At 32.1% G+C, this 22,262-nt stretch overlaps 33 non-coding genes across 33 annotated transcripts; all 33 read right to left on the reverse strand.

The window, feature by feature from the left end:
* Positions 1-76: 76 nt before the first annotated feature.
* Positions 77-149, reverse strand: TRNAV-UAC (transfer RNA valine (anticodon UAC)). Its single transcript has one exon. It is a non-coding gene; the product is annotated as a tRNA-Val (tRNA).
* Positions 150-426: 277 nt separating this feature from the next.
* TRNAV-UAC (transfer RNA valine (anticodon UAC)) lies at positions 427-499 on the reverse strand. The gene has a single exon. It is a non-coding gene; the product is annotated as a tRNA-Val (tRNA).
* Positions 500-1,097: 598 nt separating this feature from the next.
* Positions 1,098-1,170, reverse strand: TRNAV-UAC (transfer RNA valine (anticodon UAC)). Its single transcript has one exon. It is a non-coding gene; the product is annotated as a tRNA-Val (tRNA).
* Positions 1,171-1,764: 594 nt separating this feature from the next.
* On the reverse strand, positions 1,765-1,837 carry TRNAV-UAC (transfer RNA valine (anticodon UAC)). Its single transcript has one exon. It is a non-coding gene; the product is annotated as a tRNA-Val (tRNA).
* Positions 1,838-2,446: 609 nt separating this feature from the next.
* Positions 2,447-2,519, reverse strand: TRNAI-UAU (transfer RNA isoleucine (anticodon UAU)). The gene has a single exon. It is a non-coding gene; the product is annotated as a tRNA-Ile (tRNA).
* Positions 2,520-3,136: 617 nt separating this feature from the next.
* On the reverse strand, positions 3,137-3,209 carry TRNAV-UAC (transfer RNA valine (anticodon UAC)). The gene has a single exon. It is a non-coding gene; the product is annotated as a tRNA-Val (tRNA).
* Positions 3,210-3,486: 277 nt separating this feature from the next.
* Positions 3,487-3,559, reverse strand: TRNAV-UAC (transfer RNA valine (anticodon UAC)). Its single transcript has one exon. It is a non-coding gene; the product is annotated as a tRNA-Val (tRNA).
* A 617-nt stretch (positions 3,560-4,176) lies between these two features.
* On the reverse strand, positions 4,177-4,249 carry TRNAV-UAC (transfer RNA valine (anticodon UAC)). Its single transcript has one exon. It is a non-coding gene; the product is annotated as a tRNA-Val (tRNA).
* A 277-nt stretch (positions 4,250-4,526) lies between these two features.
* TRNAV-UAC (transfer RNA valine (anticodon UAC)) lies at positions 4,527-4,599 on the reverse strand. Its single transcript has one exon. It is a non-coding gene; the product is annotated as a tRNA-Val (tRNA).
* Positions 4,600-5,212: 613 nt separating this feature from the next.
* On the reverse strand, positions 5,213-5,285 carry TRNAV-UAC (transfer RNA valine (anticodon UAC)). Its single transcript has one exon. It is a non-coding gene; the product is annotated as a tRNA-Val (tRNA).
* A 617-nt stretch (positions 5,286-5,902) lies between these two features.
* Positions 5,903-5,975, reverse strand: TRNAV-UAC (transfer RNA valine (anticodon UAC)). The gene has a single exon. It is a non-coding gene; the product is annotated as a tRNA-Val (tRNA).
* A 277-nt stretch (positions 5,976-6,252) lies between these two features.
* TRNAV-UAC (transfer RNA valine (anticodon UAC)) lies at positions 6,253-6,325 on the reverse strand. The gene has a single exon. It is a non-coding gene; the product is annotated as a tRNA-Val (tRNA).
* A 277-nt stretch (positions 6,326-6,602) lies between these two features.
* TRNAV-AAC (transfer RNA valine (anticodon AAC)) lies at positions 6,603-6,675 on the reverse strand. The gene has a single exon. It is a non-coding gene; the product is annotated as a tRNA-Val (tRNA).
* Positions 6,676-7,088: 413 nt separating this feature from the next.
* On the reverse strand, positions 7,089-7,161 carry TRNAV-UAC (transfer RNA valine (anticodon UAC)). The gene has a single exon. It is a non-coding gene; the product is annotated as a tRNA-Val (tRNA).
* A 277-nt stretch (positions 7,162-7,438) lies between these two features.
* Positions 7,439-7,511, reverse strand: TRNAV-UAC (transfer RNA valine (anticodon UAC)). Its single transcript has one exon. It is a non-coding gene; the product is annotated as a tRNA-Val (tRNA).
* A 598-nt stretch (positions 7,512-8,109) lies between these two features.
* On the reverse strand, positions 8,110-8,182 carry TRNAV-UAC (transfer RNA valine (anticodon UAC)). Its single transcript has one exon. It is a non-coding gene; the product is annotated as a tRNA-Val (tRNA).
* A 594-nt stretch (positions 8,183-8,776) lies between these two features.
* On the reverse strand, positions 8,777-8,849 carry TRNAV-UAC (transfer RNA valine (anticodon UAC)). Its single transcript has one exon. It is a non-coding gene; the product is annotated as a tRNA-Val (tRNA).
* Positions 8,850-9,462: 613 nt separating this feature from the next.
* On the reverse strand, positions 9,463-9,535 carry TRNAV-AAC (transfer RNA valine (anticodon AAC)). Its single transcript has one exon. It is a non-coding gene; the product is annotated as a tRNA-Val (tRNA).
* A 413-nt stretch (positions 9,536-9,948) lies between these two features.
* On the reverse strand, positions 9,949-10,021 carry TRNAV-UAC (transfer RNA valine (anticodon UAC)). The gene has a single exon. It is a non-coding gene; the product is annotated as a tRNA-Val (tRNA).
* Positions 10,022-10,298: 277 nt separating this feature from the next.
* Positions 10,299-10,371, reverse strand: TRNAV-UAC (transfer RNA valine (anticodon UAC)). Its single transcript has one exon. It is a non-coding gene; the product is annotated as a tRNA-Val (tRNA).
* Positions 10,372-10,969: 598 nt separating this feature from the next.
* TRNAV-UAC (transfer RNA valine (anticodon UAC)) lies at positions 10,970-11,042 on the reverse strand. The gene has a single exon. It is a non-coding gene; the product is annotated as a tRNA-Val (tRNA).
* Positions 11,043-11,627: 585 nt separating this feature from the next.
* TRNAV-UAC (transfer RNA valine (anticodon UAC)) lies at positions 11,628-11,700 on the reverse strand. Its single transcript has one exon. It is a non-coding gene; the product is annotated as a tRNA-Val (tRNA).
* A 609-nt stretch (positions 11,701-12,309) lies between these two features.
* On the reverse strand, positions 12,310-12,382 carry TRNAI-UAU (transfer RNA isoleucine (anticodon UAU)). The gene has a single exon. It is a non-coding gene; the product is annotated as a tRNA-Ile (tRNA).
* Positions 12,383-12,999: 617 nt separating this feature from the next.
* Positions 13,000-13,072, reverse strand: TRNAV-UAC (transfer RNA valine (anticodon UAC)). Its single transcript has one exon. It is a non-coding gene; the product is annotated as a tRNA-Val (tRNA).
* A 277-nt stretch (positions 13,073-13,349) lies between these two features.
* On the reverse strand, positions 13,350-13,422 carry TRNAV-UAC (transfer RNA valine (anticodon UAC)). Its single transcript has one exon. It is a non-coding gene; the product is annotated as a tRNA-Val (tRNA).
* Positions 13,423-13,699: 277 nt separating this feature from the next.
* TRNAV-UAC (transfer RNA valine (anticodon UAC)) lies at positions 13,700-13,772 on the reverse strand. Its single transcript has one exon. It is a non-coding gene; the product is annotated as a tRNA-Val (tRNA).
* A 495-nt stretch (positions 13,773-14,267) lies between these two features.
* Positions 14,268-14,340, reverse strand: TRNAV-UAC (transfer RNA valine (anticodon UAC)). The gene has a single exon. It is a non-coding gene; the product is annotated as a tRNA-Val (tRNA).
* A 277-nt stretch (positions 14,341-14,617) lies between these two features.
* Positions 14,618-14,690, reverse strand: TRNAV-UAC (transfer RNA valine (anticodon UAC)). The gene has a single exon. It is a non-coding gene; the product is annotated as a tRNA-Val (tRNA).
* A 277-nt stretch (positions 14,691-14,967) lies between these two features.
* On the reverse strand, positions 14,968-15,040 carry TRNAV-UAC (transfer RNA valine (anticodon UAC)). Its single transcript has one exon. It is a non-coding gene; the product is annotated as a tRNA-Val (tRNA).
* A 2,510-nt stretch (positions 15,041-17,550) lies between these two features.
* On the reverse strand, positions 17,551-17,623 carry TRNAV-UAC (transfer RNA valine (anticodon UAC)). The gene has a single exon. It is a non-coding gene; the product is annotated as a tRNA-Val (tRNA).
* A 1,560-nt stretch (positions 17,624-19,183) lies between these two features.
* Positions 19,184-19,256, reverse strand: TRNAV-UAC (transfer RNA valine (anticodon UAC)). The gene has a single exon. It is a non-coding gene; the product is annotated as a tRNA-Val (tRNA).
* Positions 19,257-20,343: 1,087 nt separating this feature from the next.
* TRNAV-UAC (transfer RNA valine (anticodon UAC)) lies at positions 20,344-20,416 on the reverse strand. The gene has a single exon. It is a non-coding gene; the product is annotated as a tRNA-Val (tRNA).
* Positions 20,417-21,981: 1,565 nt separating this feature from the next.
* On the reverse strand, positions 21,982-22,054 carry TRNAV-UAC (transfer RNA valine (anticodon UAC)). The gene has a single exon. It is a non-coding gene; the product is annotated as a tRNA-Val (tRNA).
* Between the last annotated feature and the right edge of the window lie 208 nt (positions 22,055-22,262).

The following is a 22,262-nucleotide window of genomic DNA, read 5'->3' on the forward strand; positions in this document are numbered from 1 at the left end:
TACTCGTCAACTTTTCATCAAGAATCTTTGTAAATGAGAAGCACACTTTACTTACAAATTTTTAAGAGAAAACCAATGGTTTCACTGGGGATCGAACCCAGGACCTTCTGCGTGTAAAGCAGACGTGATAACCACTACACTATGAAACTTCACTAGATGTTTAATTTTGTGGCCTACCATCAGAAAAATAGACCTCAACATGGCCAACATTTGAATTAAAATGGTCAACATTTTAATTACATATAGCAGAAATATAATGGGAATTCTCTAAAAAATATTGTTTCTACAACTTGTTCTTTCCCATTTTAATGAATAATCTACACAGTATTTATCTAATCTCAATTTCAACCTACTCGTCAACTTTTCATCAAGAACCTTTGTAAATGAGAAGCACACTTTACTTACAAATTTTTAAAAGAAAACCAATGGTTTCACTGGGGATCGAACCCAGGACCTTCGGCGTGTAAAGCAGACGTGATAACCACTACACTATGAAACCTCACTAGGTGTTCAATTTTATGGCATACCATCAGAAATATAGACCTCAACATGGCCAGTCAAATACTGGTTATATCAGCATTTTAAAAAACAATGCATTCTTTACACTTTTGCCTGGAGTTCATCAAATGTTACATGCAACTTTTATATAACTCTATGTATTTTAATGGATAGCGAGTGTGGATGGTCATTAATACATTTTTAGGAATAAGCACATCTGAAGAATCACTGTAAATCCACCTGAGCATTGTCAGTTTGAATACATGAACTTGGAAATTCAAAGTCTCTAACCTCTTTTTCAATTGTTATTTCAGGAAGCTTTGGATATATTGTATTATTGATTGTATTTTTTTAGCTCATTCGGTCATTCTTAAAAGTGGGAACTACAACCCAAACTTGCAATTTTAATTACATATAGCAGAAATATAATGGGAATTCTCTAAAAAAAACTTGTTTCTACAACTTGTTCTTTCCCATTTTAATGAATAATCTACACAGTATTTATCTAATCTCAATTTCAACCTACTCGTCAACTTTTCATCAAGAGCCTTTGTAAATGAGAAGCACATTTTAATTACAAATTTTTAAAAGTATACCAATGGTTTCACTGGGGATCGAACCCAGGACCTTCTGCGTGTAAAGCACACGTGATAACCACTACACTATGAAACCTCACTAGATGTTCAATTTTGTGGCATACCATCAGAAATATAGACCTCAACATGGCCAGTATTTATGCACGAACCTTTTCTCAAATACTGGTTATATCAGCATTTTAAAAAACAATGCATTCTTTACACTTTTGCCTGGAGTTCAGCAAATGTTACATGCAACTTTTATATAACTCTATGTATTTTAATGGATAGCGAGTGTGGATGGTCATTAATACATTTTTAGGAATAAGCACATCTGAAGAATCACTGTAAATCCACCTGAGCATTGTCAGTTTGAATACATGAGCTTGGAAATTCAAAGTCTCTTTCCTGTTTTTCAATTGTTATTTCAGGAAGCTTTGGATATATTTATTATTTATTGTATTTTTTTAGCTCATTCAGTCATTCTTAAAAGTGGGAACCACAACCCAAACTTGCAATTTTAATTACATATAGCAGAAATATAATGGGAATTCTCTAAAAAAAATGTCTACAACTTGTTCAACTTGTTCTATTTATCTAATCGCAATTTCAACCTACTCGTCAACTTTTCATCAAGAACCTTTGTAAATGAGAAGCACACTTTACTTACAAATTTTTAAGAGAAAACCAATGGTTTCACTGGGGATCGAACCCAGGACCTTCTGCGTGTAAAGCAGACGTGACAACCACTACACTATGAAACCTCACTAGATGTTTAATTTTGTGGCATACCATCAGAAATATAGACCTCAACATGGCCAGTATTTACGCACGAACCTTTTGTCAAATACTGGTTATATCAGCATTTTAAAAAACAATGCGTTCTTTACACTTTTACCTTGATCTCAGCAAATGTTACATGCAACTTTTATATAACTCTATGTATTTTAATGGATAGCGAGTGTGGATGGTCATTAATACATTTTTAGGAATAAGCACATCTGAAAAATAACTGTAAATCCACCTGAGCATTGTCAGTTTGAATACATGAGCTTGGAAATTCAAAGTCTCTTACCTCTTTTTCAATTGTTATTTCAGGAAGCTTTGGATATATTGTATTATTGATTGTATTTTTTTAGCTCATTCATGGCCAACATTTTAATTAAAATGGTCAACATTTTAATTACATATAGCAGAAATATAATGGGAATTCTCTAAAAAATATTGTTTCTACAACTTGTTCTTTCCCATTTTAATAAATAATCTACACAGTATTTATCTAATCTCAATTTCAACCTACTCGTCAACTTTTCATCAAGAACCTTTGTAAATGAGAAGCACACTTTACTTACAAATTTTTAAAAGCAAACCAATGGTTTCACTGGGGATCGAACCCAGGACCTTCTCCGTATAAAGCAGACGTGATAACCACTACACTATGAAACCTCACTAGATGTTTAATTTTGTGGCATACCATCAGAAATATAGACCTCAACATGGCCAGTATTTATGCACGAACCTTTTGTCAAATACTGGTTATATCAGCATTTTAAAAAACAATGCATTCTTTACACTTTTGCCTGGAGTTCAGCAAATGTTACATGCAACTGTTATATAACTCTATGTATTTTAATGGATAGCGAGTGTGTATGGTCATTAATACATTTTTAGGAATAAGCACATCTGAAGAATCACTGTAAATCCACCTGAGCATTGTCAGTTTGAATACATGAACTTGGAAATTCAAAGTCTCTTTCTTCTTTTTCAATTGTTATTTCAGGAAGCTTTGGATATATTTATTATTGATTGTATTTTTTTAGCTCATTCGGTCATTATTAAAAGTGGGAACCACAACCCAAACTTGCAATTTTAATTACATATAGCAGAAATATAATGCGAATTCTCTAAAAAATATTGTTTCTACAACTTGTTCTTTCCCATTTTAATGAATAATCTACACAGTATTTATCTAATCTCAATTTCAACCTACTCGTCAACTTTTCATCAAGAACCTTTGTAAATGAGAAGCACACTTTACTTACAAATTTTTAAAAGAAAACCAATGGTTTCACTGGGGATTGAACCCAGGACCTTCTGCGTGTAAAGCAGACGTGATAACCACTACACTATGAAACCTCACTAGATGTTTAATTTTGTGGCATACCATCAGAAAAATAGACCTCAACATGGCCAACATTTGAATTAAAATGGTCAACATTTTAATTACATATAGCAGAAATATAATGGGAATTCTCTAAAAAATATTGTTTCTACAACTTGTTCTTTCCCATTTTAATGAATAATCTACACAGTATTTATCTAATCTCAATTTCAACCTACTCGTCAACTTTTCATCAAGAACCTTTGTAAATGAGAAGCACACTTTACTTACAAATTTTTAAAAGAAAACCAATGGTTTCACTGGGGATCGAACCCAGGACCTTCTGCGTGTAAAGCAGACGTGATAACCACTACACTATGAAACCTCACTAGGTGTTCAATTTTATGGCATACCATCAGAAATATAGACCTCAACATGGCCAGTATTTATGCACGAACCTTTTGTCAAATACTGGTTATATCAGCATTTTAAAAAACAATGCATTCTTTACACTTTTGCCTGGAGTTCAGCAAATGTTACATGCAACTGTTATATAACTCTATGTATTTTAATGGATAGCGAGTGTGTATGGTCATTAATACATTTTTAGGAATAAGCACATCTGAAGAATCACTGTAAATCCACCTGAGCATTGTCAGTTTGAATACATGAACTTGGAAATTCAAAGTCTCTTTCCTCTTTTTCAATTGTTATTTCAGGAAGCTTTGGATATATTTATTATTGATTGTATTTTTTTAGCTCATTCGGTCATTATTAAAAGTGGGAACCACAACCCAAACTTGCAATTTTAATTGCATATAGCAGAAATATAATGGGAATTCTCTAAAAAATATTGTTTCTACAACTTGTTCTTTCCCATTTTAATGAATAATCTACACAGTATTTATCTAATCTCAATTTCAACCTACTCGTCAACTTTTCACCAAGAACCTTTGTAAATGAGAAGCACACTTTACTTACAAATTTTTAAGAGAAAACCAATGGTTTCACTGGGGATCGAACCCAGGACCTTCTGCGTGTAAAGCAGACGTGATAACCACTACACTATGAAACCTCACTAGATGTTTAATTTTGTGGCCTACCATCAGAAAAATAGACCTCAACATGGCCAACATTTGAATTAAAATGGTCAACATTTTAATTACATATAGCAGAAATATAATGGGAATTCTCTAAAAAATATTGTTTCTACAACTTGTTCTTTCCCATTTTAATGAATAATCTACACAGTATTTATCTAATCTCAATTTCAACCTACTCGTCAACTTTTCATCAAGAACCTTTGTAAATGAGAAGCACACTTTACTTACAAATTTTTAAAAGAAAACCAATGCTTTCACTGGGGATCGAACCCAGGACCTTCTGCATGTAAAGCAGACGTGATAACCACTACACTATGAAACCTCACTAGATGTTCAACTTTGTGGCATACCATCAGAAATATAGACCTCAACATGGCCAGTATTTATGCACGAACCTTTTGTCAAATACTGGTTATATCAGCATTTTAAAAAACAATGCATTCTTTACACTTTTGCCTGGAGTTCATCAAATGTTACATTCAACTGTTATATAACTCTATGTATTTTAATGGATAGCGAGTGTGTATGGTCATTAATACATTTTTAGGAATAAGCACATCTGAAGAATCACTGTAAATCCACCTGAGCATTGTCAGTTTGAATACATGAACTTGGAAATTCAAAGTCTCTTTCCTCTTTTTCAATTGTTATTTCAGGAAGCTTTGGATATATTTATTATTGATTGTATTTTTTTAGCTCATTCGGTCATTATTAAAAGTGGGAACCACAACCCAAACTTGCAATTTTAATTACATATAGCAGAAATATAATGGGAATTCTCTAAAAAAAATTCTACAACTTGTTCTTTCCCATTTTAATGAATAATCTACACAGTATTTATCTAATCTCAATTTCAACCTACTCGTCAACTTTTCATCAAGAACCTTTGTAAATGAGAAGCACACTTTACTTACAAATTTTTAAAAGAAAACCAATGGTTTCACTGGGGATCGAACCCAGGACCTTCTGCGTGTAAAGCAGACGTGATAACCACTACACTATGAAACCTCACTAGGTGTTCAATTTTATGGCATACCATCAGAAATATAGACCTCAACATGGCCAGTATTTATGCACGAACCTTTTGTCAAATACTGGTTATATCAGCATTTTAAAAAACAATGCATTCTTTACACTTTTGCCTGGAGTTCAGCAAATGTTACATGCAACTGTTATATAACTCTATGTATTTTAATGGATAGCGAGTGTGTATGGTCATTAATACATTTTTAGGAATAAGCACATCTGAAGAATCACTGTAAATCCACCTGAGCATTGTCAGTTTGAATACATGAACTTGGAAATTCAAAGTCTCTTTCCTCTTTTTCAATTGTTATTTCAGGAAGCTTTGGATATATTTATTATTGATTGTATTTTTTTAGCTCATTCGGACATTATTAAAAGTGGGAACCACAACCCAAACTTGCAATTTTAATTGCATATAGCAGAAATATAATGGGAATTCTCTAAAAAATATTGTTTCTACAACTTGTTCTTTCCCATTTTAATGAATAATCTACACAGTATTTATCTAATCTCAATTTCAACCTACTCGTCAACTTTTCATCAAGAACCTTTGTAAATGAGAAGCACACTTTACTTACAAATTTTTAAGAGAAAACCAATGGTTTCACTGGGGATCGAACCCAGGACCTTCTGCGTGTAAAGCAGACGTGATAACCACTACACTATGAAACCTCACTAGATGTTTAATTTTGTGGCCTACCATCAGAAAAATAGACCTCAACATGGCCAACATTTGAATTAAAATGGTCAACATTTTAATTACATATAGCAGAAATATAATGGGAATTCTCTAAAAAATATTGTTTCTACAACTTGTTCTTTCCCATTTTAATGAATAATCTACACAGTATTTATCTAATCTCAATTTCAACCTACTCGTCAACTTTTCATCAAGAACCTTTGTAAATGAGAAGCACACTTTACTTACAAATTTTTAAGAGAAAACCAATGGTTTCACTGGGGATCGAACCCAGGACCTTCTGCGTGTAAAGCAGACGTGATAACCACTACACTATGAAACCTCACTAGATGTTTAATTTTGTGGCCTACCATCAGAAAAATAGACCTCAACATGGCCAACATTTGAATTAAAATGGTCAACATTTTAATTACATATAGCAGAAATATAATGGGAATTCTCTAAAAAATATTGTTTCTACAACTTGTTCTTTCCCATTTTAATGAATAATCTACACAGTATTTATCTAATCTCAATTTCAACCTACTCGTCAACTTTTCATCAAGAACCTTTGTAAATGAGAAGCACACTTTACTTACAAATTTTTAAGAGAAAACCAATGGTTTCACTGGGGATCGAACCCAGGACCTTCTGCGTGTTAAGCAGACGTGATAACCACTACACTATGAAACCTCACTAGATGTTTAATTTTGTGGCATACCATCAGAAAAATAGACCTCAACATGGCCAACATTTGAATACAGTTTGAATACATGAACTTGGAAATTCAAAGTCTCTTTCCTCTTTTCAATTGTTATTTCAGGAAGCTTTGGATATATTTATTATTGATTGTATTTTTTTAGCTCATTCGGTCATTATTAAAAGTGGGAACCACAACCCAAACTTGCAATTTTAATTACATATAGCAGAAATATAATGGGAATTCTCTAAAAAATATTGTTTCTACAACTTGTTCTTTCCCATTTTAATGAATAATCTACACAGTATTTATCTAATCTCAATTTCAACCTACTCGTCAACTTTTCATCAAGAACCTTTGTAAATGAGAAGCACACTTTACTTACAAATTTTTAAGAGAAAACCAATGGTTTCACTGGGGATCGAACCCAGGACCTTCTGCGTGTAAAGCAGACGTGATAACCACTACACTATGAAACTTCACTAGATGTTTAATTTTGTGGCCTACCATCAGAAAAATAGACCTCAACATGGCCAACATTTGAATTAAAATGGTCAACATTTTAATTACATATAGCAGAAATATAATGGGAATTCTCTAAAAAATATTGTTTCTACAACTTGTTCTTTCCCATTTTAATGAATAATCTACACAGTATTTATCTAATCTCAATTTCAACCTACTCGTCAACTTTTCATCAAGAACCTTTGTAAATGAGAAGCACACTTTACTTACAAATTTTTAAAAGAAAACCAATGGTTTCACTGGGGATCGAACCCAGGACCTTCGGCGTGTAAAGCAGACGTGATAACCACTACACTATGAAACCTCACTAGGTGTTCAATTTTATGGCATACCATCAGAAATATAGACCTCAACATGGCCAGTCAAATACTGGTTATATCAGCATTTTAAAAAACAATGCATTCTTTACACTTTTGCCTGGAGTTCATCAAATGTTACATGCAACTTTTATATAACTCTATGTATTTTAATGGATAGCGAGTGTGGATGGTCATTAATACATTTTTAGGAATAAGCACATCTGAAGAATCACTGTAAATCCACCTGAGCATTGTCAGTTTGAATACATGAACTTGGAAATTCAAAGTCTCTAACCTCTTTTTCAATTGTTATTTCAGGAAGCTTTGGATATATTGTATTATTGATTGTATTTTTTTAGCTCATTCGGTCATTCTTAAAAGTGGGAACTACAACCCAAACTTGCAATTTTAATTACATATAGCAGAAATATAATGGGAATTCTCTAAAAAAAACTTGTTTCTACAACTTGTTCTTTCCCATTTTAATGAATAATCTACACAGTATTTATCTAATCTCAATTTCAACCTACTCGTCAACTTTTCATCAAGAGCCTTTGTAAATGAGAAGCACATTTTAATTACAAATTTTTAAAAGTATACCAATGGTTTCACTGGGGATCGAACCCAGGACCTTCTGCGTGTAAAGCACACGTGATAACCACTACACTATGAAACCTCACTAGATGTTCAATTTTGTGGCATACCATCAGAAATATAGACCTCAACATGGCCAGTATTTATGCACGAACCTTTTCTCAAATACTGGTTATATCAGCATTTTAAAAAACAATGCATTCTTTACACTTTTGCCTGGAGTTCAGCAAATGTTACATGCAACTTTTATATAACTCTATGTATTTTAATGGATAGCGAGTGTGGATGGTCATTAATACATTTTTAGGAATAAGCACATCTGAAGAATCACTGTAAATCCACCTGAGCATTGTCAGTTTGAATACATGAGCTTGGAAATTCAAAGTCTCTTTCCTGTTTTTCAATTGTTATTTCAGGAAGCTTTGGATATATTTATTATTGATTGTATTTTTTTAGCTCATTCGGTCATTATTAAAAGTGGGAACCACAACCCAAACTTGCAATTTTAATTACATATAGCAGAAATATAATGGGAATTCTCTAAAAAAAATGTCTACAACTTGTTCAACTTGTTCTATTTATCTAATCGCAATTTCAACCTACTCGTCAACTTTTCATCAAGAACCTTTGTAAATGAGAAGCACACTTTACTTACAAATTTTTAAAAGAAAACCAATGGTTTCACTGGGGATCGAACCCAGGACCTTCTGCATGTAAAGCAGACGTGATAACCACTACCCTATGAAACCTCACTAGATGTTCAACTTTGTGGCATACCATCAGAAATATAGACCTCAACATGGCCAGTATTTATGCACGAACCTTTTGTCAAATACTGGTTATATCAGCATTTTAAAAAACAATGCATTCTTTACACTTTTGCCTGGAGTTCATCAAATGTTACATTCAACTGTTATATAACTCTATGTATTTTAATGGATAGCGAGTGTGTATGGTCATTAATACATTTTTAGGAATAAGCACATCTGAAGAATCACTGTAAATCCACCTGAGCATTGTCAGTTTGAATACATGAACTTGGAAATTCAAAGTCTCTTTCCTCTTTTTCAATTGTTATTTCAGGAAGCTTTGGATATATTTATTATTGATTGTATTTTTTTAGCTCATTCGGTCATTATTAAAAGTGGGAACCACAACCCAAACTTGCAATTTTAATTACATATAGCAGAAATATAATGGGAATTCTCTAAAAAAAATTCTACAACTTGTTCTTTCCCATTTTAATGAATAATCTACACAGTATTTATCTAATCTCAATTTCAACCTACTCGTCAACTTTTCATCAAGAACCTTTGTAAATGAGAAGCACACTTAACTTACAAATTTTTAAGAGAAAACCAATGGTTTCACTGGGGATCGAACCCAGGACCTTCTGCGTGTTAAGCAGACGTGATAACCACTACACTATGAAACCTCACTAGATGTTTAATTTTGTGGCATACCATCAGAAAAATAGACCTCAACATGGCCAACATTTGAATACAGTTTGAATACATGAACTTGGAAATTCAAAGTCTCTTTCCTCTTTTCAATTGTTATTTCAGGAAGCTTTGGATATATTTATTATTGATTGTATTTTTTTAGCTCATTCGGTCATTATTAAAAGTGGGAACCACAACCCAAACTTGCAATTTTAATTACATATAGCAGAAATATAATGGGAATTCTCTAAAAAATATTGTTTCTACAACTTGTTCTTTCCCATTTTAATGAATAATCTACACAGTATTTATCTAATCTCAATTTCAACCTACTCGTCAACTTTTCATCAAGAACCTTTGTAAATGAGAAGCACACTTTACTTACAAATTTTTAAGAGAAAACCAATGGTTTCACTGGGGATCGAACCCAGGACCTTCTGCGTGTAAAGCAGACGTGATAACCACTACACTATGAAACTTCACTAGATGTTTAATTTTGTGGCCTACCATCAGAAAAATAGACCTCAACATGGCCAACATTTGAATTAAAATGGTCAACATTTTAATTACATATAGCAGAAATATAATGGGAATTCTCTAAAAAATATTGTTTCTACAACTTGTTCTTTCCCATTTTAATGAATAATCTACACAGTATTTATCTAATCTCAATTTCAACCTACTCGTCAACTTTTCATCAAGAACCTTTGTAAATGAGAAGCACACTTTACTTACAAATTTTTAAAAGAAAACCAATGGTTTCACTGGGGATCGAACCAAAGACCTTCGGCGTGTAAAGCAGACGTGATAACCACTACACTATGAAACCTCACTAGGTGTTCAATTTTATGGCATACCATCAGAAATATAGACCTCAACATGGCCAGTCAAATACTGGTTATATCAGCATTTTAAAAAACAATGCATTCTTTACACTTTTGCCTGGAGTTCATCAAATGTTACATGCAACTTTTATATAACTCTATGTATTTTAATGGATAGCGAGTGTGGATGGTCATTAATACATTTTTAGGAATAAGCACATCTGAAGAATCACTGTAAATCCACCTGAGCATTGTCAGTTTGAATACATGAACTTGGAAATTCAAAGTCTCTAACCTCTTTTTCAATTGTTATTTCAGGAAGCTTTGGATATATTGTATTATTGATTGTATTTTTTTAGCTCATTCGGTCATTCTTAAAAGTGGGAACTACAACCCAAACTTGCAATTTTAATTACATATAGCAGAAATATAATGGGAATTCTCTAAAAAAAACTTGTTTCTACAACTTGTTCTTTCCCATTTTAATGAATAATCTACACAGTATTTATCTAATCTCAATTTCAACCTACTCGTCAACTTTTCATCAAGAGCCTTTGTAAATGAGAAGCACATTTTAATTACAAATTTTTAAAAGTATACCAATGGTTTCACTGGGGATCGAACCCAGGACCTTCTGCGTGTAAAGCACACGTGATAACCACTACACTATGAAACCTCACTAGATGTTCAATTTTGTGGCATACCATCAGAAATATAGACCTCAACATGGCCAGTATTTATGCACGAACCTTTTCTCAAATACTGGTTATATCAGCATTTTAAAAAACAATGCATTCTTTACACTTTTGCCTGGAGTTCAGCAAATGTTACATGCAACTTTTATATAACTCTATGTATTTTAATGGATAGCGAGTGTGGATGGTCATTAATACATTTTTAGGAATAAGCACATCTGAAGAATCACTGTAAATCCACCTGAGCATTGTCAGTTTGAATACATGAGCTTGGAAATTCAAAGTCTCTTTCCTGTTTTTCAATTGTTATTTCAGGAAGCTTTGGATATATTTATTATTGATTGTATTTTTTTAGCTCATTCAGTCATTCTTAAAAGTGGGAACCACAACCCAAACTTGCAATTTTAATTACATATAGCAGAAATATAATGGGAATTCTCTAAAAAAAATGTCTACAACTTGTTCTATTTATCTAATCGCAATTTCAACCTACTCGTCAACTTTTCATCAAGAACCTTTGTAAATGAGAAGCACACTTTACTTACAAATTTTTAAGAGAAAACCAATGGTTTCACTGGGGATCGAACCCAGGACCTTCTGCGTGTAAAGCAGACGTGACAACCACTACACTATGAAACCTCACTAGATGTTTAATTTTGTGGCATACCATCAGAAATATAGACCTCAACATGGCCAGTATTTACGCACGAACCTTTTGTCAAATACTGGTTATATCAGCATTTTAAAAAACAATGCGTTCTTTACACTTTTACCTTGATCTCAGCAAATGTTACATGCAACTTTTATATAACTCTATGTATTTTAATGGATAGCGAGTGTGGATGGTCATTAATACATTTTTAGGAATAAGCACATCTGAAAAATAACTGTAAATCCACCTGAGCATTGTCAGTTTGAATACATGAGCTTGGAAATTCAAAGTCTCTTACCTCTTTTTCAATTGTTATTTCAGGAAGCTTTGGATATATTGTATTATTGATTGTATTTTTTTAGCTCATTCATGGCCAACATTTTAATTAAAATGGTCAACATTTTAATTACATATAGCAGAAATATAATGGGAATTCTCTAAAAAATATTGTTTCTACAACTTGTTCTTTCCCATTTTAATAAATAATCTACACAGTATTTATCTAATCTCAATTTCAACCTACTCGTCAACTTTTCATCAAGAACCTTTGTAAATGAGAAGCACACTTTACTTACAAATTTTTAAAAGCAAACCAATGGTTTCACTGGGGATCGAACCCAGGACCTTCTCCGTATAAAGCAGACGTGATAACCACTACACTATGAAACCTCACTAGATGTTTAATTTTGTGGCATACCATCAGAAATATAGACCTCAACATGGCCAGTATTTATGCACGAACCTTTTGTCAAATACTGGTTATATCAGCATTTTAAAAAACAATGCATTCTTTACACTTTTGCCTGGAGTTCAGCAAATGTTACATGCAACTGTTATATAACTCTATGTATTTTAATGGATAGCGAGTGTGTATGGTCATTAATACATTTTTAGGAATAAGCACATCTGAAGAATCACCTTAAATCCACCTGAGCATTGTCAGTTTGAATACATGAACTTGGAAATTCAAAGTCTCTTTCCTCTTTTTCAATTGTTATTTCAGGAAGCTTTGGATATATTTATTATTGATTGTATTTTTTTAGCTCATTCGGTCATTATTAAAAGTGGGAACCACAACCCAAACTTGCAATTTTAATTACATATAGCAGAAATATAATGCGAATTCTCTAAAAAATATTGTTTCTACAACTTGTTCTTTCCCATTTTAATGAATAATCTACACAGTATTTATCTAATCTCAATTTCAACCTACTCGTCAACTTTTCATCAAGAACCTTTGTAAATGAGAAGCACACTTTCCTTACAAATTTTTAAGAGAAAACCAATGGTTTCACTGGGGATCGAACCCAGGACCTTCTGCGTGTAAAGCAGACGTGATAACCACTACACTATGAAACCTCACTAGATATTTAATTTTGTGGCATACCATCAGAAAAATAGACCTCAACATGGCCAACATTTGAATTAAAATGGTCAACATTTTAATTACATATAGCAGAAATATAATGGGAATTCTCTAAAAAATATTGTTTCTACAACTTGTTCTTTCCCATTTTAATGAATAATCTACACAGTATTTATCTAATCTCAATTTCAACCTACCTGTCAACTTTTCATCAAGAACCTTTGTAAATGAGAAGCACACTTTACTTACAAATTTTTAAAAGAAAACCAATGGTTTCACTGGGGATCGAACCCAGGACCTTCTGCGTGTAAAGCAGACGTGATAACCACTACACTATGAAACCTCACTAGATGTTTAATTTTGTGGCATACCATCAGAAAAATAGACCTCAACATGACCAACATTTGAATTAAAATGGTCAACATTTTAATTACATATAGCAGAAATATAATGGGAATTCTCTAAAAAATATTGTTTCTACAACTTGTTCTTTTCCATTTTAATGAATAATCTACACAGTATTTATCTAATCTCAATTTCAACCTACTCGTCAACTTTTCATCAAGAACCTTTGTAAATGAGAAGCACACTTTACTTACAAATTTGTAAAAGAAAACCAATGGTTTCACTGGGGATCGAACCCAGGACCTTCAGCGTGTAAAGCAGACATGATAACCACTACACTATGAAACCTCACTAGATGTTTGATTTTGTGGCATACCATCAGAAAAATAGACCTCAACATGGCCAGTATTTATGCATGAACCTTTTGTCAAATACTGGTTATAATAAATTTTTAGGAATAAGCACATCTGAAGAATCACTGTAAATCCACCTGAGCATTGTCAGTTTGAATACATGAACTTGGAAATTCAAAGTCTCTTTCCTCTTTTTCAATTTTTATTTCAGGAAGCTTTGGATATATTTATTATTGATTGTATTTTTTTAGCTCATTCGGTCATTATTAAAAGTGGGAACCACAACCCAAACTTGCAATTTTAATTACATATAGCAGAAATATAATGGGAATTCTCTAAAAAAAATTCAACAACTTGTTCTTTCTCATTTTAATGAATAATCTACACAGTATTTATCTAATCTCAATTTCAACCTACTCGTCAACTTTTCATCAAGAACCTTTGTAAATGAGAAGCACACTTTACTTACAAATTTTTAAGAGAAAACCAATGGTTTCACTGGAGATCGAACCCAGGACCTTCTGCGTGTAAAGCAGACGTGATAACCACTACACTATGAAACCTCACTAGATGTTTAATTTTGTGGCCTACCATCAGAAAAATAGACCTCAACATGGCCAACATTTGAATTAAAATGGTCAACATTTTAATTACATATAGCAGAAATATAATGGGAATTCTCTAAAAAATATTGTTTCTACAATTTGTTCTTTCCCATTTTAATGAATAATCTACACAGTATTTATCTAATCTCAATTTCAACCTACTCGTCAACTTTTCATCAAGAACCTTTGTAAATGAGAAGCACACTTTACTTACAAATTTTTAAGAGAAAACCAATGGTTCCACTGGGGATCGAACCCAGGACCTTCTGCGTGTAAAGCAGACGTGATAACCACTACACTATGAAACCTCACTAGATATTTAATTTTGTGGCATACCATCAGAAAAATAGACCTCAACATGGCCAACATTTGAATTAAAATGGTCAACATTTTAATTACATATAGCAGAAATATAATGGGAATTCTCTAAAAAATATTGTTTCTACAACTTGTTCTTTCCCATTTTAATGAATAATCTACACAGTATTTATCTAATCTCAATTTCAACCTACTCGTCAACTTTTCATCAAGAACATTTGTAAATGAAAAGCACACTTTACTTACAAATTTTTAAAAGAAAACCAATGGTTTCACTGGGGATCGAACCCAGGACCTTCTGCGTGTAAAGCAGACGTGATAACCACTACACTATGAAACCTCACTAGTTGTTTTGTTTTGTGGCATACCATCAGAAAAATAGACCTCAACATGGCCAGTATTTATGCACGAACCTTTTGTCAAATACTGGTTATATCAGCATTTTAAAAAACAATGGGTTGTTTACACTTTTACCTGGAGTTCAGCAAATGTTACATGCAACTGTTATATAACTCTATGTATTTTAATGGATAGCGAGTGTGTATGGTCATTAATAAATTTTTAGGAATAAGCACATCTGAAGAATCACTGTAAATCCACCTGAGCATTGTCAGTTTGAATACATGAGCTTGGAAATTCAAAGTCTCTTTCCTCTTTTTCAATTGTTATTTCAGGAAGCTTTGGATATATTTATTATTGATTGTATTTTTTTTAGCTCATTCGGTCATTATTAAAAGTGGGAACCACAACCCAAACTTGCAATTTTAATTACATATAGCAGAAATATAATGGGAATTCTCTAAAAAATATTGTTTCTACAACTTGTTCTTTCCCATTTTAATGAATAATCTACACAGTATTTATCTAATCTCAATTTCAACCTACTCGTCAACTTTTCATCAAGAACCTTTGTAAATGAGAAGCACACTTTACTTACAATTTTTTAAGAGAAAACCAATGGTTTCACTGGGTTTCACTGTTATATAACTCTATGTATTTTAATGGATAGCGAGTGTGTATGGTCATTAATACATTTTTAGGAATAAGCACATCTGAAGAATCACTGTAAATCCACCTGAGCATTGTCAGTTTGAATACATGAACTTGGAAATTCAAAGTCTCTTTCCTCTTTTTCAATTGTTATTTCAGGAAGCTTTGGATATATTTATTATTGATTGTATTTTTTTAGCTCATTCGGTCATTATTAAAAGTGGGAACCACAACCCAAACTTGCAATTTTAATTACATATAGCAGAAATATAATGGGAATTCTCTAAAAAATATTGTTTCTACAACTTGTTCTTTCCCATTTTAATGAATAATCTACACAGTATTTATCTAATCTCAATTTCAACCTACTCGTCAACTTTTCATCAAGAACCTTTGTAAATGAGAAGCACACTTTACTTACAATTTTTTAAGAGAAAACCAATGGTTTCACTGGGTTTCACTGTTATATAACTCTATGTATTTTAATGGATAGCGAGTGTGTATGGTCATTAATACATTTTTAGGAATAAGCACATCTGAAGAATCACTGTAAATCCACCTGAGCATTGTCAGTTTGAATACATGAACTTGGAAATTCAAAGTCTCTTTCCTCTTTTTCAATTGTTATTTCAGGAAGCTTTGGATATATTTATTATTGATTGTATTTTTTTAGCTCATTCGGTCATTATTAAAAGTGGGAACCACAACCCAAACTTGCAATTTTAATTACATATAGCAGAAATATAATGGGAATTCTCTAAAAAATATTGTTTCTACAACTTGTTCTTTCCCATTTTAATGAATAATCTACACAGTATTTATCTAATCTCAATTTCAACCTACTCGTCAACTTTTCATCAAGAACCTTTGTAAATGAGAAGCACACATTACTTACAATTTTTTAAGAGAAAACCAATGGTTTCACTGGGTTTCACTGTGATATAACTCTATGTATTTTAATGGATAGGGAGTGTGTATGGTCATTAATACATTTTTAGGAATAAGCACATCTGAAGAATCACTGTAAATCCACCTGAGCATTGTCAGTTTGAATACATGAACTTGGAAATTCAAAGTCTCTTTCCTCTTTTTCAATTGTTATTTCAGGAAGCTTTGGATATATTTATTATTGATTGTATTTTTTTAGCTCATTCGGTCATTATTAAAAGTGGGAACCACAACCCAAACTTGCAATTTTAATTACATATAGCAGAAATATAATGGGAATTCTCTAAAAAATATTGTTTCTACAACTTGTTCTTTCCCATTTTAATGAATAATCTACACAGTATTTATCTAATCTCAATTTCAACCTACTCGTCAACTTTTCATCAAGAACCTTTGTAAATGAGAAGCACACTTTACTTACAATTTTTTAAGAGAAAACCAATGGTTTCACTGGGTTTCACTGTTATATAACTCTATGTATTTTAATGGATAGCGAGTGTGTATGGTCATTAATACATTTTTAGGAATAAGCACATCTGAAGAATCACTGTAAATCCACCTGAGCATTGTCAGTTTGAATACATGAACTTGGAAATTCAAAGTCTCTTTCCTCTTTTTCAATTGTTATTTCAGGAAGCTTTGGATATATTTATTATTGATTGTATTTTTTTAGCTCATTCGGTCATTATTAAAAGTGGGAACCACAACCCAAACTTGCAATTTTAATTACATATAGCAGAAATATAATGGGAATTCTCTAAAAAAAATTCTACAACTTGTTCTTTCCCATTTTAATGAATAATCTACACAGTATTTATCTAATCTCAATTTCAACCTACTCGTCAACTTTTCATCAAGAACCTTTGTAAATGAGAAGCACACTTTACTTACAAATTTTTAAAAGAAAACCATTGGTTTCACTGGGGATCGAACCCAGGACCTTCTGCGTGTAAAGCACACGTGATAACCACTACACTATGAAACCTCACTAGATGTTTAATTTTGTGGCATACCATCAGAAAAATAGACCTCAACATGGCCAGTATTTATGCACGAACCTTTTGTCAAATACTGGTTATATCAGCATTTTAAAAAACAATGCATTCTTTACACTTTTGGCTGGAGTTCATCAAATGTTACATGCAACTGTTATATAACTCTATGTATTTTAATGGATAGCGAGTGTGTATGGTCATTAATACATTTTTAGGAATAAGCACATCTGAAGAATCACTGTAAATCCACCTGAGCATTGTCAGTTTGAATACATGAACTTGGAAATTCAAAGTCTCTTTCCTCTTTTTCAATTGTTATTTCAGGAAGCTTTGGATATATTTATTATTGATTGTATTTTTTTAGCCCATTCGGTCATTATTAAAAGTGGGAACCACAACCCAAACTTGCAATTTTAATTACATATAGCAGAAATATAATGGGAATTCTCTAAAAAATATTGTTTATACAACTTGTTCTTTCCCATTTTAATGAATAATCTACACAGTATTTATCTAATCTTAATTTCAACCTACTCGTCAACTTTTCATCAAGAACCTTTGTAAATGAGAAGCACACTTTACTTACAATTTTTTAAGAGAAAACCAATGGTTTCACTGGGTTTCACTGTTATATAACTCTATGTATTTTAATGGATAGCCAGTGTGTATGGTCATTAATACATTTTTAGGAATAAGCACATCTGAAGAATCACTGTAAATCCACCTGAGCATTGTCAGTTTGAATACATGAACTTGGAAATTCAAAGTATCTTTCCTCTTTTTCAATTGTTATTTCAGGAAGCTTTGGATATATTTACTATTGATTGTATTTTTTTAGCTCATTCGGTCATTATTAAAAGTGGGAACCACAACCCAAACTTGCAATTTTAATTACATATAGCAGAAATATAATGGGAATTCTCTAAAAAATATTGTTTCTACAACTTGTTCTTTCCCATTTTAATGAATAATCTACACAGTATTTATCTAATCTCAATTTCAACCTACTCGTCAACTTTTCATCAAGAACCTTTGTAAATGAGAAGCACACTTTACTTACAATTTTTTAAGAGAAAACCAATGGTTTCACTGGGTTTCACTGTTATATAACTCTATGTATTTTAATGGATAGCGAGTGTGTATGGTCATTAATACATTTTTAGGAATAAGCACATCTGAAGAATCACTGTAAATCCACCTGAGCATTGTCAGTTTGAATACATGAACTTGGAAATTCAAAGTCTCTTTCCTCTTTTTCAATTGTTATTTCAGGAAGCTTTGGATATATTTATTATTGATTGTATTTTTTTAGCTCATTCGGTCATTATTAAAAGTGGGAACCACAACCCAAACTTGCAATTTTAATTACATATAGCAGAAATATAATGGGAATTCTCTAAAAAAATTCTACAACTTGTTCTTTCCCATTTTAATGAATAATCTACACAGTATTTATCTAATCTCAATTTCAACCTACTCGTCAACTTTTCATCAAGAACCTTTGTAAATGAGAAGCACACTTTACTTACAAATTTTTAAAAGAAAACCATTGGTTTCACTGGGGATCGAACCCAGGACCTTCTGCGTGTAAAGCAGACGTGATAACCACTACACTATGAAACCTCACTAGATGTTTAATTTTGTGGCATACCATCAGAAAAATAGACCTCAACATGGCCAGTATTTATGCACGAACCTTTTGTCAAATACTGGTTATATCAGCATTTTAAAAAACAATGCATTCTTTACACTTTTGCCTGGAGTTCATCAAATGTTACATGCAACTGTTATATAACTCTATGTATTTTAATGGATAGCGAGTGTGTATGGTCATTAATACATTTTTAGGAATAAGCACATCTGAAGAATCACTGTAAATCCACCTGAGCATTGTCAGTTTGAATACATGAACTTCTAAATTCAAAGTCTCTTTCCTCTTTTTCAATTGTTATTTCAGGAAGCTTTGGATATATTTATTATTGATTGTATTTTTTTAGCCCATTCGGTCATTATTAAAAGTGGGAACCACAACCCAAACTTGCAATTTTAATTACATATAGCAGAAATATAATGGGAATTCTCTAAAAAATATTGTTTCTACAACTTGTTCTTTCCCATTTTAATGAATAATCTACACAGTATTTATCTAATCTTAATTTCAACCTACTCGTCAACTTTTCATCAAGAACCTTTGTAAATGAGAAGCACACTTTACTTACAATTTTTTAAGAGAAAACCAATGGTTTCACTGGGTTTCACTGTTATATAACTCTATGTATTTTAATGGATAGCCAGTGTGTATGGTCATTAATACATTTTTAGGAATAAGCACATCTGAAGAATCACTGTAAATCCACCTGAGCATTGTCAGTTTGAATACATGAACTTGGAAATTCAAAGTCTCTTTCCTCTTTTTCAATTGTTATTTCAGGAAGCTTTGGATATATTTATTATTGATTGTATTTTTTTAGCTCATTCGGTCATTATTAGAAGTGGGAACCACAACCCAAACTTGCAATTTTAATTAAATATAGCAGAAATATAATGGGAATTCTCTAAAAAAAATTCTACAACTTGTTCTTTCCCATTTTAATGAATAATCTACACAGTATTTATCTAATCTCAATTTCAACCTACTCGTCAACTTTTCATCAAGAACCTTTGTAAATGAGAAGCACACTTTACTTACAAATTTTTAAAAGAAGACCAATGGTTTCACTGTGGATCGAACCCAGGACCTTCTGCGTGTAAAGCAGACGTGATAACCACTACACTATGAAACCTCACTAGATGTTTAATTTTGTGGCATACCCTCAGAAAAATAGACCTCAACATGGCCAGTATTTATGCACGAACCTTTTGTCAAATACTGGTTATATCAGCATTTTAAAAAACAATGCATTCTTTACACTTTTGCCTGGAGTTCATCAAATGTTACATGCAACTGTTATATAACTCTATGTATTTTAATGGATAGCGAGTGTGTATGGTCATTAATACATTTTTAGGAATAAGCACATCTGAAGAATCACTGTAAATCCACCTGAGCATTGTCAGTTTGAATACATGAACTTGGAAATTCAAAGTCTCTTTCCTCTTTTTCAATTGTTATTTCAGGAAGCTTTGGATATATTTATTATTGATTGTATTTTTTTAGCCCATTCGGTCATTATTAAAAGTGGGAACCACAACCCAAACTTGCAATTTTAATTACATATAGCAGAAATATAATGGGAATTCTCTGAATAATATTGTTTCTACAACTTGTTCTTTCCCATTTTAATGAATAATCTACACAGTATTTATCTAATCTCAATTTCAACCTACTCGTCAACTTTTCATCAAGAACCTTTGTAAATGAGAAGCACACTTTACTTACAATTTTTTAAGAGAAAACCAATGGTTTCACTGGGTTTCACTGTTATATAACTCTATGTATTTTAATGGATAGCGAGTGTGTATGGTCATTAATACATTTTTAGGAATAAGCACATCTGAAGAATCACTGTAAATCCACCTGAGCATTGTCAGTTTGAATACATGAACTTGGAAATTCAAAGTCTCTTTCCTCTTTTTCAATTGTTATTTCAGGAAGCTTTGGATATATTTATTATTGATTGTATTTTTTTAGCTCATTCGGTCATTATTAAAAGTGGGAACCACAACCCAAACTTGCAATTTTAATTACATATAGCAGAAATATAATGGGAATTCTCTAAAAAATATTGTTTCTACAACTTGTTCTTTCCCATTTTAATTTATAATCTACACAGTATTTATCTAATCTCAATTTCAACCTACTCGTCAACTTTTCATCAAGAACCTTTGTAAATGAGAAGCACACTTTACTTACAAATTTTTAAGAGAAAACCAATGGTTTCACTGGGTTTCACTGTTATATAACTCTATGTATTTTAATGGATAGCGAGTGTGTATGGTCATTAATACATTTTTAGGAATAAGCACATCTGAAGAATCACTGTAAATCCACCTGAGCATTGTCAGTTTGAATACATGAACTTGGAAATTCAAAGTCTCTTTCCTCTTTTTCAATTGTTATTTCAGGAAGCTTTGGATATATTTATTATTGATTGTATTTTTTTAGCTCATTCGGTCATTATTAAAAGTGGGAACCACAACCCAAACTTGCAATTTTAATTACATATAGCAGAAATATAATGGGAATTCTCTAAAAAATATTGTTTCTACAACTTGTTCTTTCCCATTTTAATGAATAATCTACACAGTATTTATCTAATCTCAATTTCAACCTACTCGTCAACTTTTCATCAAGAACCTTTGTAAATGAGAAGCACACTTTACTTACAAATTTTTAAAAGAAAACCAATGGTTTCACTGGGGATCGAACCCAGGACTTTCTGCGTGTAAAGCAGACGTGATAACCACAACACTATGAAACCTCACAAGATGTTTAATTTTGTGGCATACCATCAGAAAAATAGACCTCAACATGGCCAGTATTTATGCACGAACCTTTTGTCAAATACTGGTTATATCAGCATTTTAAAAAACAATGCATTCTTTACACTTTTGCCTGAGGTTCATCAAATGTTACATGCAACTGTTATATAACGCTATGTATTTTAATGGATAGCGAGTGTGTATGGT

This window comes from Pelobates fuscus, chromosome 12 (assembly GCF_036172605.1).
Source record: "Pelobates fuscus isolate aPelFus1 chromosome 12, aPelFus1.pri, whole genome shotgun sequence".
In the NCBI taxonomy this organism is placed as follows: Eukaryota; Metazoa; Chordata; class Amphibia; order Anura; family Pelobatidae; genus Pelobates; species Pelobates fuscus.